We start from the raw sequence: 15,355 nt of genomic DNA, 5'->3' as shown, positions 1-15,355 counted from the left end.
TCAGTTCAGTATTTACTCATAATGACCCAGTGCTACTTTTATGGCAGTTCCCAAATGAATTTCTATATTTAACCTTACTTAAATAATTTATCACTATTTATTATAAAACACTTTTTTTCCCCATTTTTTATTATAAACCATGCATTTTCCCATATTTAATTCACTGATCATATAGATGCTCATGAAAACTGAAAGTAAATGCAAAGGTTATTATATCAAAACACACTGTAAGCCCGGAATTTGTATTTACTAAAATGCTTTAATTACAATGCACTTAAATGATTTCAGTTTTATGATGTTACTATAAAATGTTAAGTATATTCTACTAATTTGTAGACATAGTTGAAAGTACGGAAAAGTTTAAGTTGAATGGAATTAAATCACTAAGTTTTAGTCATGACCACACCTTTTTATCTTCGCATTGCATTGTGGGTATTGGGCATGTTGTTGAAAATGTGTTATTTTTCTGTGCAGGGGTTCAGTGGGGTTGTGGTGTTAGTGTTAATTTGGATTTAATGTGTGTATGGCAGTGTTTATTGGCCTTTTTGTGTTTGTTTTTGTATTTTTGTAGAGCTGCACCATGACTCAGAGCCAGAGGAAGAACAATGGCTTTACTGTTCATCTCAGATTGTAATTAAATGATGAACACTTTATTGTCTTGCCACTTTGAAAGCTTTAGTTGTGCTGGCAAATGACAGGGAGCTAAATTCCATCTATTCTAAAATATATGAAGTTGAATCATTTCACTACTATTATGGTCAGGAATAGGTTTATGAGTAAGATTATCTTAAAGAAAGTTGTTTAATCAATGATAATTTAATCTGGCTTCAATTGAGAAATTTAGTCAGTGTAACCAAAAATGCTGAGTTGAATGGTTGGATAGTGGGGTTGATTTTACAACAGATTTAAAGTACAAATAACTTGTCTTTAAGTGTTTTCTACTTAAAGCTATAACGTATGATGTGGCATTTTTACACTTTTCTTTTGTCATCTTAAAATGCTCCTAATAAGTGTGTGTCAAACTAAAATGTAAAAGAAATCCACCAGGTACTGAAACTCAAAAATGTTTAATTCTCATATATTTCTGATAAAAGTCTGACCAAACATTTTAGTCGGTCCGAATAGAATAATTGGCCGAACCTGACTGAGCCTCCTGTCAATCATCCATTACTGCCGTCCAGCATCCGATCCATTATCTCCGTCTCACATCCAATATGTGTCCCTCTCAATCTGACGCTTCACTGGTGCTGCTCCTCCTGTCACTGACCACAGTCTACTGTCTAGGATGTGTTTGGATAGAACTGACATGCACATGTGGAAGGGAAAAAACGGATTTATGAACAGAAACAAGTGAGGGGCACAAACGGGAGTCTGATGAATGAAGGATAGAGATAAAAGTCCGGAAGTCAGCTGTACTGGACTGAACAGGTCTGCATAAAGCTCAGCTTTTATGACGGTGGGACTCATACAGGTACATGGTGTCACACAATGTAGGATTATGTAGGATGATAAATGTATGGACTATGAAACCTCAAATGTCCACGGAAAATTCGCGGAGGCCGCGCGTTCACAGTGCGCGCGCCCATCCCCTGGGCACTGCAGTGAAGACACTGACCCAGTACTGCACAGACCAGGTCTACTGATGGAACAGGAGCCGCGGGCCCGCGGCAGGTGGATGATGCATCTGATTACTGAGGGAGGGGTCCGCGGACACGCCAAAACGGACCAGACCTCCACCTCTGCTTCCTCCTCCGTTTCCATCGCGTATCAGATGAGAGGAGGAGAGAGGAGGAGGAGCCTCAGAGCTCAGGCAGAGGGAAGGGGGCGGGGCTTTGGAGGGAGGCGGGTTGTTCATGTTCAAACTTTTACTAAGTGCTGTGAGAAATGCCACATCGGTAGGTATAGCTTTAATAGTTTAAGTTCAATACTTTTAGCATTAAAGTTAAACCTACTTAAACCAATTGATTGGTCGATCATTACTCAAATCATTTAAGTGCAATCACTTGCCTCAAATTTTTTGAGTAAACTCTACTTATCCGGGCTTATAGTGCAGAGAAAACTGAAAAAAAAAGTTATTTTTTCTGTAAAATCTATCACAAACTGAACATAAACCAAGTGTGCCCATCCACTGTCATTGAGCCAACTCCACGGGTTTTAGTATTGAATCGATGTTGTAGAAGATGACGGTGTTTCCATGGTAACTACAAAGCCTCTGAACGTCCAAATGGGTCATATCTGATGACCATGAAAAGATGCCAAACTGTATTTTACGCCAATTATTTACATGTATTGATAGGATTTGTGGATCAACAGGTATTAAACAGTTTAGATCAGTAGATGCTTTTGGTCACCAGTGGTCATCTTTATGGGTTAAGGAAACTTGGGGCTATTATCGACTGATGGAGGCCAAAGGTCAAACCTTAGTGATTTAGAGCAAGTGCATGAAATAATCAGTGTTGGAGAGTAATATCAACTATCTATCAGAGTTATATGAACACAAAATATGACTTGAGTAATTATTATTTCTAAAGTTGAACCAGTAAATGGTCTTGACGTGCTTATGAAAAGCTGGAAATAGACAATGACTTATTTAGAAGTCGAGAATATCTGTTTTGAGCTTTTTAAATAAGACAAAAGTAACGTCCTACGGGTTCTGTCTGATGCTAACTGATACAACAGAAATACTTTTAAAAAGCTATATAAACTAATAGAGGTCATTATTCATTAAAACTCACCAGATCCTGTAAGATCCTGGGACTCAGAGGATAGAGTTGTTATCAAGTTGCACATTTCAATGAAAAGTAAATCAACATTAATGTTATTTATGCTCAATCTTTTCCCTCCATTCTCTGAGTGAAAACAGGAGATAAAACTGTCTTTTAAAGCGACATTTTTATTTTAAGAGGATTAGTAACTTCTGTGGAAACAACATGTTCAGATATGGAATTCACATGGTTTTATTTTCATCTGAAATTACCTTTTTTTTTTTTTTTTTTTTTTTACTTTAACTGAGGAAAACAGATGGAAAAACTGGGTCTTTCTCACTCTCTCTCTTTTTTTTTTTTTCCTCAGAAAATACTACTACTTCCAGAGCTTAAATCGCTATGATAAGTGTCCATACACATCTACACATCCTGGGTTCACACAGAATAATAACAATGCAAGAGTAATCTAAAGTGTTTAAGATATATTACTGACTGACTGAGTAATTTAATAGAATATGTAAGAAATATAAACACACATATTGATGTATTTGAAAAGAAGCATCAATAACATCTATTTCATAAAGGGTTTTATTGTTTTCTTTTTTTAACAAAATCAGTTACTATAATATCTAAAGTGCCACTGGTGACACAAACTACTGATCTAAACTATTTTATACCTGTTGATCCACTAATCCTATCAATTCATGTAAATAATTGATGTAAAATACAGTTTATCATCCTTTCATGGTCATCAGATATGACCCATTTGGACGTTCAGAGGCTCCATAGTCATCTTCTACAACACTGATTCACCAGTAAAACCTCTGGAGTTTGATAAATGACAGTGGATGGACACACTTGGTTTGTGTTCAGTTAATGAAATATTTTGTTGAAAAAGTCACTTTTTCTTCAGTTTTCTCTGTTTTTGATATAATAACCCTCAACTTTACTCTGAGATTTTATGAACCTCCACATCAAGAGTGTCAAACTCATTTTAGTTCAGGGGCCACATTCAGCCCAACATGATCTGCAGTGAGCCGGACCAGTAAAATAATAACAGTGGAAAAAAGTAAAATTAAATTATGATAATGTTAGCATCTACAAAAATCTGAATAACATGAGCAACTGGAAACATCTTAAGAAAAACAAGTCCAATTTTAACAATATATAATTATTATTAGATTTTTTGTTGTTGCTTGATTCAACTTTTTTTTTTTTGCTTGATTAAAGTTTTTTTTTCTACTTAATTCAAGATTATTATTTTTTTGCTGAATTCAACATTTTTTTTTTCTTAATTCAGGTTTTTTTTTGGCTTAATTCAAGACAGGTTTTTTTTGTTTTTTTTTTACTTAATTCAAGATTTTTTTTTTTTTTTTTTTGCTTTATTCAAGATTTTTTTTAACACCTACAAAAATCTGAATAACACGAACAACTGGAAACATCTTAAGAAAAGCAAGTCCAATTTTAACAATATTCTGCTTCAGATTATCAGTTTATCATTTACACATGTGCATTACAAGTTACATTACAATTACAAATGCATGAAACATTTAATAACAGGCAGAATATTGGTAAAATTGTATTTAATTATCTGAAGACATTTCAGGTTTTTCCACATTTTTTGTAAAATAACAGTTTTTATGGAAGCATTTTCATGTAATTTTACTTTTTTACACTAAAACAAAGATAAAATTGGCTGTTTTCATTATTGATAGGTTTAATATGATAGTAATTGACTGGTTCTGACCCACTCGATATCTAATTGGTCTGTATGTGGAATCTGAATTAAAATGATTTTGACACCCTCGATTGTTAATATCTTCAGTGTAATTTTTGTATTTCATAAATTCATCCCTCGGGCCAGATTGGATCCTTTGGCGGGCCGGATTTGGCCCCTGGGCCGCATGTTTGACACCTGTGCTCTACATGATCAGTCAATGAAGTACAGGAAAATACATGATTATCACAAGAAAAGCACAAATACAGAGCATGATATGATAATAAATGGTGATAAATCACTTAAAAAAGGTTCAAATAAAGAGAAAAATTAATTTGGAAACTGGCACAAAAGTAGTACTGGGTCTTTAGGGTTAAACCAGTTTTATAATATTTAATTGACAAACTCCATGTATTTATTGATATTAGGAAAGAATTCAGGAAAATACACAAAAACAGTTAGTGTGTTTCATTCCATTAATGAAAGAACATTAACTGGTGCTTGTTTAGCGTGATTGAGTTTAGAGTTTAAACAATACTTGGAAAATGATCATCACTAATAGATCCAAAAGACTTAATTATTTTAGGAGGGGATCGCGTGCATTGTTTAACACCTGTTGATCCACTAATCCTATCAATTCATGTAAATAACTGGTGTAAAATACAGTTTATCATCCTTTCATGGTCATCAGATATGACCCATTTGGACGTTCAGAGGCTCCATAGTCATCTTCTACAACACTGATTCACCAGTAAAACCTCTGGAGTTTGATAAATGACAGTGGATGGACACACTTGGTTTGTGTTCAATTAATGAAAGATTTTGCTGAAAAAGTCACTTTTTCTTCAGTTTTCTCTGTTTTTGATATAATAACCCTCAACTTTACTCTGAGATTTTATGAACCTCTACATCAGGAGTGTCAAACTCATTTTAGTTCAGGGGCCACATTAAGCCAAATTTGATCTGCAGTGAGCCGGACCAGTAAAATAATAACATAATAATATATAAATAATGTCAACTCCAAATTTTCTTCCATGTTTTAGAGCGAAAAAAGTAAAATTACGTGATGAAAATGTTTACATCTACCAGCTATCCTTTAAAACAATGTGAATATCATGAACAAACTGAAATTCTTAAGAAAACTAAGTGCAATTTTAACAATATGATGTCTCAGTTTATCATTTACACATGTACATTAGTTGTAATTGATCACAGTGGATCAACAAATACACAAAACATTTAATAAAGAGGCAGAATATTGGTAAACTTATACTTCAGATATTTCAAGTTTTTCATATTTGTTCAGATTATTTGTGTTTTTTTGTGAAATGATAGTTTGTTTTAGTGTAAATACAGTAAAATGACATAAAAATGTTTACATTTAGGAGAGAAAAATTTGGAGTTGTGAGTATTTATAGGTTATTATGATAGTATTTTACTGATCCAACCCACTGGAGATTAAATTGGTCTGTATGTAGAACTTAAACTAAAATAATTAATATCTTTTGCGTAATTTTGGCATTTCACAAATTAATCCCACAGGCCAGACTGGACCCTTTGGCGGGCCGGATTTGGCCCCCGGGCCGCATGTTTGGCACCTGTGCTCTACATGATCAGTCAATTAAATATAGTAAAATACATGATTATCATAAAAAAAGCACAAATACAGAGCATAATATTGTAATAAATGGTGATTAATCACTTAAGAAAGGTTAAAATAAAGAGAAAAATTGATTTGGAAACTGACACAAAAGTAGTACTGGGTCTTTAGGGTTAAACCAGTTTTATAATATTTAATTGACAAACTCCATGTATTTATTGATATTAGGAAAGAATTCAGAAAAATACACAAAAACAGTTAGTGTGTTTCATTCCATTAATGAAAGAACATTAACTGGTGCTTGTTTAGCGTGATTGAGTTTAGAGTTTAAACAATACTTGGAAAATGATCATCACTAATAGATCCAAAAGACTTCATTAATTTATGAGGGGATCGCGTGCATTGAAAGTCACGCACACACATTTAGCTGCACATATAGATGTATATATATACACACACACACACACACACACACACACACACACACACACACACACACACACACACAACTGGGGTCTTTTAAATAACAAGTAGCAAACAGCTTCAGTAACCCAACTCCTCTGAATTATCACCTTCTTGCTTGTGGCTGTTTATGAATACAAATTGAATTTCCACTGCAACCTTGTCGCAGTCATGGCTCATTTGATTTATTCCTTAATGAATATTTCCCCTTTCAACTCAGGAGATGGGAAAACATTTCCCCGCTAAATGAGACCCAGCTTTTATTGTAGCTCATTCTTTTCGTACATCTAGAGGTACATTACACTTATGGTTGTGTTGCTGCTTTGAATTGAACAAGCCTTTTCCATTTAGCGAGGGCAACAAAGGTAGCAGCGGGGAAGAAAAACAGATCTTACCTGCAGCTTGTAATGGTATGTTGTGAGTATTTGTTTCTCCAAAAGCTGAAGTTTTCTCCTTAGTTACTTCAGTACTAGGACATGGGGCTTTCTTGCTTAATACAGAAAATGCCATGTAGTTGGAGATAAGTTGGAGACAGATAAGGAGATCTGGAAATTGGATTCACACACTAAACCCTTTACATTGACAGAACAGTGTGATAAACCAGTGTTGGAGTTAATCATTGACATATGCCAGGCTGCAAAAATCTAATAATATGTGATCCACTTTTTATGTAGTATATTGAAAAAATAATAATTTGTTGTGTTTTTTGCATCCAAAAAAATGGTTTGTTTACATTACAAACACGGCATTTAAAGGGTTAAAAAATGTGACAATTATTGAGTGTTTGGTATTTTCATTTGCAGGTCAAGTTGATGAAAAAGAAAAAAGTGTAAAAGAATTAAAAACAAACTGTATGAATTTTTTTTTTTTTTTTTTCCATTATTCCACAAGTGTGCCAAAAAGGCACACTTAGTGCTTAGTAAGGGCCTTGCTGGACAGGATACCAGAGGGTTAAAGTTTTTTTTTCAACTTAATTCAAGATTTTGTTTTTGTTGGTTAATTCAAGATTTATTTATTTTTTCTTAATTCAGGTTTGTTTTTTTTGGCTTAATTCAAGACTTTTTGAATAACACGAACAACTGGAAACATCTTAAGAAAAACAAGTCCAATTTTAACAATATATAATTATTATTAGATTTTTTTTTTTTTTTTTGCTTGATTCAAGATCTCTTTTTTTGCTTGATTCAACTTTTTTTTTTTTGTTTGCTTGATTAAAGTTTTTTTTCTCCTTAATTCAAGATCTTTTTTTTTTTTTGCTTAATTCAAGATTTTTTATTTTTTATTTTTTGCTTAATTCAGGTTTTTTCTTGGCTTGATTCAAGACTTTTTTTTTTAAACTTAATTCAAGATTTTTTTTTTGCTTTATTCAAGATTTTTTTTTTTTAACATCTACAAAAATCTGAATAACACGAACAACTGGAAACATATTAAGAAAAACAAGTCCAATTTTAACAATATATAATTATTATTAGATTTTTTTTTTTTTTTTTTTTGCTAGATTCAAGATCCCTTTTTTTTTGCTTGATTCAACTTTTTTTTTTTTTTTTGCTTGATTAAAGTTTTTTTTCTACTTAATTCAAGACTTTTTTTTTTTTTTTTTTTTTTTTTTTTTTTACTTAATTCAAGATTTTAGCTAAATGAGACCCAGCTTTTATTGTAGCTCATTCTTTTCCTACATCTAGAGGTACATTACACTTATGGTTGTGTTGCTGCTTTGAATTGAACAAGCCTTTTCCATTTAGCGAGGGCAACAAAGGTGGCAGCGGGGAAGAAAAACAGATCTTACCTGCAGCTTGTAATGGTATGTTGTGAGTATTTGTTTCTCCAAAAGCTGAAGTTTTCTCCTTAGTTACTTCAGTACTAGGACATGGGGCTTTCTTGCTTAATACAGAAAATGCCATGTAGTTGGAGATAAGTTGGAGACAGATAAGGAGATCTGGAAATTGGATTCACACACTAAACCCTTTACATTGACAGAACAGTGTGATAAACCAGTGTTGGAGTTAATCATTGACATATGCCAGGCTGCAAAAATCTAATAATATGTGATCCACTTTTTATGTAGTATATTGAAAAAATAATAATTTGTTGTGTTTTTTGCATCCAAAAAAATGGTTTGTTTACATTACAAACACGGCATTTAAAGGGTTAAAAAATGTGACAATTATTGAGTATTTGGTATTTTCATTTGCAGCTCAAGTTGATGAAAAAGAAAAAAGTGTAAAAGAATTAAAAACAAACTGTATGAATTTTTTTTTTTTTTTTTTTTTCCATTATTCCACAAGTGTGCCAAAAAGGCACACTTAGTGCTTAGTAAGGGCCTTGCTGGACAGGATACCGGAGGGTTAAATTTTTTTTTTTCTACTTAATTCAAGATTTTGTTTTTGTTGGTTAATTCAAGATTTATTTATTTTTTCTTAATTCAGGTTTGTTTTTTTTGGCTTAATTCAAGACTTTTTGAATAACACGAACAACTGGAAACATCTTAAGAAAAACAAGTCCAATTTTAACAATATATAATTATTATTAGATTTTTTTTTTTTTTTTTGCTTGATTCAAGATCTCTTTTTTTGCTTGATTCAACTTTTTTTTTTTTTTGTTTGCTTGATTAAAGTTTACATCTAGAGGTACATTACACTTATGGTTGTGTTGCTGCTTTGAATTGAACAAGCCTTTTCCATTTAGCGAGGGCAACAAAGGTGGCAGCGGGGAAGAAAAACAGATCTTACCTGCAGCTTGTAATGGTATGTTGTGAGTATTTGTTTCTCCAAAAGCTGAAGTTTTCTCCTTAGTTACTTCAGTACTAGGACATGGGGCTTTCTTGCTTAATACAGAAAATGCCATGTAGTTGGAGATAAGTTGGAGACAGATAAGGAGATCTGGAAATTGGATTCACACACTAAACCCTTTACATTGACAGAACAGTGTGATAAAGTCACCAGTGGAGACATCACTCAGTGCCTTTGTTAGACATATTCCACACAAACTCTATTCACCTGTTTATGTTGTGTAGATAATGTGCAATTGACCGTAGGCTTGTTAAATAATGCACAGGCTTGTTTGGAGCCATAAGGAGAATTTAAATAGTATTGATAAGCTAAGCTGCCAAGGTGTAGGATGTATGCAGTCAGAAAGCGCCACTCCATATTGATCACAGACCGAGCTTAAAGCGGAATAGCTCGGAACAAATGAGCAGAAAAACAACAACAGGGGCACGGCAGACTGGTGGAATAAGATGAAGGAGAGGAGGAAGAGGAAGAGGGATGATGTGGAAAGAGACAGAGTGAGAGTTAGACAAGGAGACGTCCAGGCCGTCTATCCATCCACGCATCGCCGGGGGCAACAGGGGAAGTAAAGTTGTTAACGAGTGTGTGGACAGCGGTGTCAGGCAGAGCGGAGGTCCATCAGGGAAATGAGACGCCGGGGCTCTATTATGGCCCCAGGTGCATTATGGGAGGACAAAAGGAAACTTTGGTCGAAATAGATTATGGACAGTGGAAAAAAAGAGAATCCATGCATTTTATTTATTTTATTCTGGGATGCTGGCTTTGATATTTCACGTTGTACAATAGAATACTTCAGTCTGCTCCACAATGTAATATACATTTCCTCCTCAAAATATCTAATAATGGCCCATGTTACATATTATTGCAGACTTATACTTTACTCATAATGACCCAGTGCTACTGGCAGTTCCCAAATGAATTTTTCTCTTTATTTTAACCTTTCTTAAGTGATTAATCACCATTTATTATCATATCATGCTCTGTATTTTTGTTTTTTTGTGATGTATTTCCTGTATATATTTTTAACCTTACTTAAATTTTTTTTTTTTATTCTTTTTATTGAAGTCAAGGCAAATCAAAGCAGCAATCATACAAAAAAAGAAGACAACACTTTTAGATTTTCTACATAATAAAAAGCATAATACCCTCCCCATCCTTCCCCCCATCCTACAGAATCCCAAGCAATGCATTCCCATCTAGAATAAAATAAGTAAATAAGCAAAATTAAGAAAACAAAATGAAACAGAACAAAACAAACAAACAAGAAAAAAAAAAACAAAGAAAAAAAAAACGAAACAAAAAAAACTTAAGTAATTTATCACCATTTATTATAAAACACAGTTTTTTCTCCATTTTTCATTATAAACCATGCATTTTCGCATATTTAATTCCCTGATCACATAGATGTTCATGAAAATTGAAAGTAAATTCAAAAGTTATTCTATCAAAACAGAGAAAACAGAAGAAAAAGTTATTTTTTTCAGTAACATTTATCAATAACTGAACATAAACCAACCGTCTACTGTCATTGATCCAACTCCTTTGGTTTTACTGGTGAATCAGTGTTGTAGAAGATGACAGTGTTTCCATGGTAACTACGGATCCTCTGAATGTCCAAATGGGTCATATATGATGACCATGAAAAGATGACAAACTGTATTTTACACCAGTTATTTACATGTATTGATAAGATTAGTGGATCAACAGCTATTAAACATTTTAGATCAGTAGATGCTTTTGTTTGCTGGTGGCTGTTTGGGTCTTTATGGGTTAAATATGGAACTTTAGTCAGCGTGACTCATTCTCATTTCACTTGATCATAGGTTTCTTGAATTACCTTATTTTGTTATAATAAAATATTCCATAATTAATGACATCAATAAACATCCCCAATGACTGTCATCAGGTTTAAGTGGTTCAGAAAAGGGATGGATGGATAGAGTAAACATCACTAATTGTAACGCAATAAAACCTTAATACGTTACTTTGTAAACCTGACTTTTGCTTTTGAGTCAGATCAGTTTACAATGTCATCACTTTACATCTTATAATATTGTTTTGATCAAGATACTCAGTCTTATTTGCATAAGATTGCCAGTTCTGCACTGTAAAAAAAAAAAAAAAAAATACAAAAAACCATTATTATTCCGGCTGCAGGGGTGCTGAAAAAATACTGAAAAATAATGGAAAAAAACCATCTCATAAAAATATGGTAATTTTCCATAATTAAAATACAGTTTTTTGCCCTAACTTTACATGAGATTTTGCATATTTTTTTTGACTTTTTAATGTTTAATAAAGAATATTTACATGTATTAAAACAATCAAATTACGTATAAATATATGTATATAAATAATTTTCAATGAGACTAAGTTGTACAATCCACTGATAAAAACTGTATTTTGACAGTTTATCAGTGCTTATACATGTTATACATTCACAAAAATACATTTATTCAACATTTTTGTTGTGAAACCTCCTGTAATTGCACAAGATATTTGTTAATTAACAAACAAGTCTTGTTAAACTTACAGAACAAATACTTCTAAATTGTCAGTAATTTTATCTTGTTTTATTTATTTATTTATTTATTTATTTTTATAGTATTAAACTTTAAATTAACAGTTTAATCTCATAAATAGAAAATATTTGTCAAATTACGATACATTTGCAAATGTATTTTAAACTGTATTTTCTGTGAAAAAAAAAAATCTTTAAAAAAATTGAAATTTTTTGGTTATTCACATTTACAGTTTTTTCGTGTTATTTTACATTTGACATGTAAAATCACAGTCTATTTTTGTCATTTCATTGATATTTTCCTGTGTCTTAAAAATACAGGAAAAATCTGTAAAATAAACAGGAAAAATTCTGTTAAATTACAGATTTTTTTTTTTTTTTTTTACAATGTGTGAAAAAGTGGCAGGAAGAACACACTGTGCTTAAACGAAATATTTACTCTTAAACAGGACTGAACACTTCTACAAACTAAACTTGGAAACATTATTTTGGGAGGAACAAACATGAACCGTTCCACACACCAAAGCATTCACAGCTGAAACTTACTCATTTGCAATTTCATCCATAAATGGCCTGTAAAATACACAAGACTGACACATGCAACAGACTCGAGGAATAAATAAGGACACATAGAAGTCATCTGATGTCAGCGTCACTCAAATGCCTGTGAACCAAAATTCTGGGTCATAGACTCTACTCTTATGTCTGTCAGGTCTTCAGCTGGTTCAGGTCATATGTCATCATGGCATAGTTATTGTATATTACATGTTAGCATTAATCACATGACACTAGTGTTTGGAAGTATACAATAATGAGCGTTTTCTTTTGGAGATTTTCTGAAAATCTGTTTAAAATTAGATGCATTTTGATTGAAGTTAAAGCCAACATGCACCGATATCCTATATCCTACTGAGGTATTTTACATAAGGCAATTTATCACTTGTCTCTCAGCCTACTATAGACCATTTAAATGTTTTCTGTTACATATGTTTAAGTCTTAATAAAACAGTTTACATCAGACACTGAAAAAGCAATACAGTGTTTAAAGAATGCAAAACATACATACAGTCGTGGAAAAAATTATTAGACCACCCTTGTTTTCTTCAGTTTCTTGTTCATTTTAATGCCTGGTACAACTAAGGGTACATTTGTTTGGACAGATAAAAAGATAAGAATAAAAATAGCTCATAAGAGTTTAATTTCAGAGCTGATATCTAACCATTTTCCATGTTTTCTTGATAATAACCAAAATCACTTCAGTTCTTACCAAGGTTATTACAGTTAACGAAAACTAACGAAATGACGAAAACTAGAATTGAAAAAACATTTTCGCTAACTGAAATAAATAAAAATCATAATTAAAAGAAAAAAACAATAACTAACTGAAACTGTATTTTGTACTTAAAAAAATAACTAAAACATATAAAAATTATGGTTAAAATTCCCTTAGTTTTCATTTTTGTCAATGGTGGATTGATATGAAATTGGTTAATTTCACTCCATCAGTTTTAGCTGTTGGCACCATACGGTACTTCACGGTCTGTCACCTGGTTTAGAGTCGTCTTCTGGTTCCCACTGTACCTGGAAACATGGAGACTAAAGCAGCAGAATCCTGTATGGGATTTATGTGAATATAACAGCAAAGAAGAGAAAAGATATGAAAAAACTAAAACTAAACTAAAACTAAGTATTTAGCGAAAAACAAAAAATAATAAAAACTGACAAACCTGGTCTAAAAACAAATTAAAACTAACTGAATTAGAGAAAAAAAAGTCAAAACTAAATAAAACTAAACTATAATGAAAAATCTAAAACTATTATAACCTTGGTTCTTACATCAATATCTATAGCATTGTACTGACAAGAACAGTACTTTTAGACATTCCATGTTTTCTTTTCTGTCTGTTTTAGTCACATGATACACACAGGAGTTAGTTCTTAATTGCATAACCATTTTGTTGATGACTTTTGATGGTCTAATAATTTTTTTCCGTGACTGCATATAGACGCTTTTTGTTTGGATACCTGAAGGTGCCCTTATTGTCATGATATTAAAGATATTTTAATAGTTTTAAAGCAGCATGAGGTACTATTTTTCTAGGATTTTTGAAATGAACTGAATCTTTGTTTGTGTAAATAGGGAATGCTGTACATTATTTGTCCATGTTGCTTTTTACTGCGTGCTGTTTTGCATTATAGAGCCACTGAAACCTCAAGTTCTCCAACTCCCAGCGATATTTTTTGCTTGATCTGATGAAAACATTTGCGGTCCCAAAGGATTACAAGGCTACAGTTTTTTGGCAAAGGAAATATTTTTCTTATCTTCCCATATCTCCTCTGCTGTGTTTGTTTCTGGATTCTGACAGGAATTAACAGCACTTAGAGCTGCACACATGTCAAGTTGTCAACAAACAACCAATTTACATAAGATATTTGTCATGCATCCTTCAGCTATTAAGAAGAAACCTGGGATTTAATCTGTTATGATCGGTATCAATGAAGGAGAAAAACATGTTTCTCTTGCCATTAGTGTGTGGGGTTAGTGTATGTGTGGTGTAGAGTGCTGGCCTCGGGCCGTGTGCTTAGGCAGGATTGTAATAGGACAGCTTTAAAGGGGGATTAATACAGTATGAGCCAAAGAGAAAAACACTCCTGCAGAAACAAACACATAGTTAATAGAACACAAGCAGTTTATCTGTGAAAAAATATCAATATTTTAGTCTTTACTGACTTTGTTTCTGCGATGCTACATTTTCATAATCATCACTTTTCACCTGGAAAAACCTCTTTTATACGATTATCAAGACCGTTATCATAAGTGTTGGTCTTTAAAGTGTTAGTTTTTCCTCCCCTTTCATCTTCAAGTATGCCTAAGGATCATAAGTTCACATTTTATTTCCAATATTGTAATATATTCCAATATCTATTCTAATAGCTCATCCTATTTTAGCCACCTCCCCTCTTAGCCTCTGATGTTCCCACTTTGCATGATAAACAGCTTTGCAAACCCTCAGAATATGTATGTGGGCCATATTTATTCATATGTGCAGTATATGAGGGCAGATGAAAAATATATAAATAAATAAAAAAAAAAAGTAAATAAACAGTCAAAATAAATAGCCAAAGTAATAAGGTTAACTTTAGGGTTTTTCTCATATTGATATTTGCAGGAAGAGCTACAGGGGAGGGCAAAATTAATGACAGCAGACATAATGCCATTGGGATACTTAGGAGTGTGTCCAATACTTTAAGTAATAGCGTTAATGGCGAATTTGAAGGAATTTAATTTTCGACATCAAACAGCAGCCCTTTTAGAAAGCCTGCACCCTCTCGCCTCCACATGTTGGGATCTGAACTCGCCTCCTCTCAGAAGGAGGAAGAGGAGGAAATCATCTCTGCAGTGGCAGGCATGCAGCGAGGCAGGCGGCTAAAAACTTCCAAGCAGAACAGCCTCTCGACTCCGGGGTGACGCTTGTTAGGCTCAGGCCCAGAGGAGGGAGCATGGCCAGTAAGTAAGGTTATTGGGAAATAATTAGCCTAGCCTGGGAATCAGCAGGGATAGCA

The sequence above is a fragment of the Sphaeramia orbicularis genome, chromosome 17 (assembly GCF_902148855.1).
Source record: "Sphaeramia orbicularis chromosome 17, fSphaOr1.1, whole genome shotgun sequence".
Lineage (NCBI taxonomy): Eukaryota > Metazoa > Chordata > Actinopteri > Kurtiformes > Apogonidae > Sphaeramia > Sphaeramia orbicularis.
Note: the sequence above shows the minus strand (reverse complement) of the source record.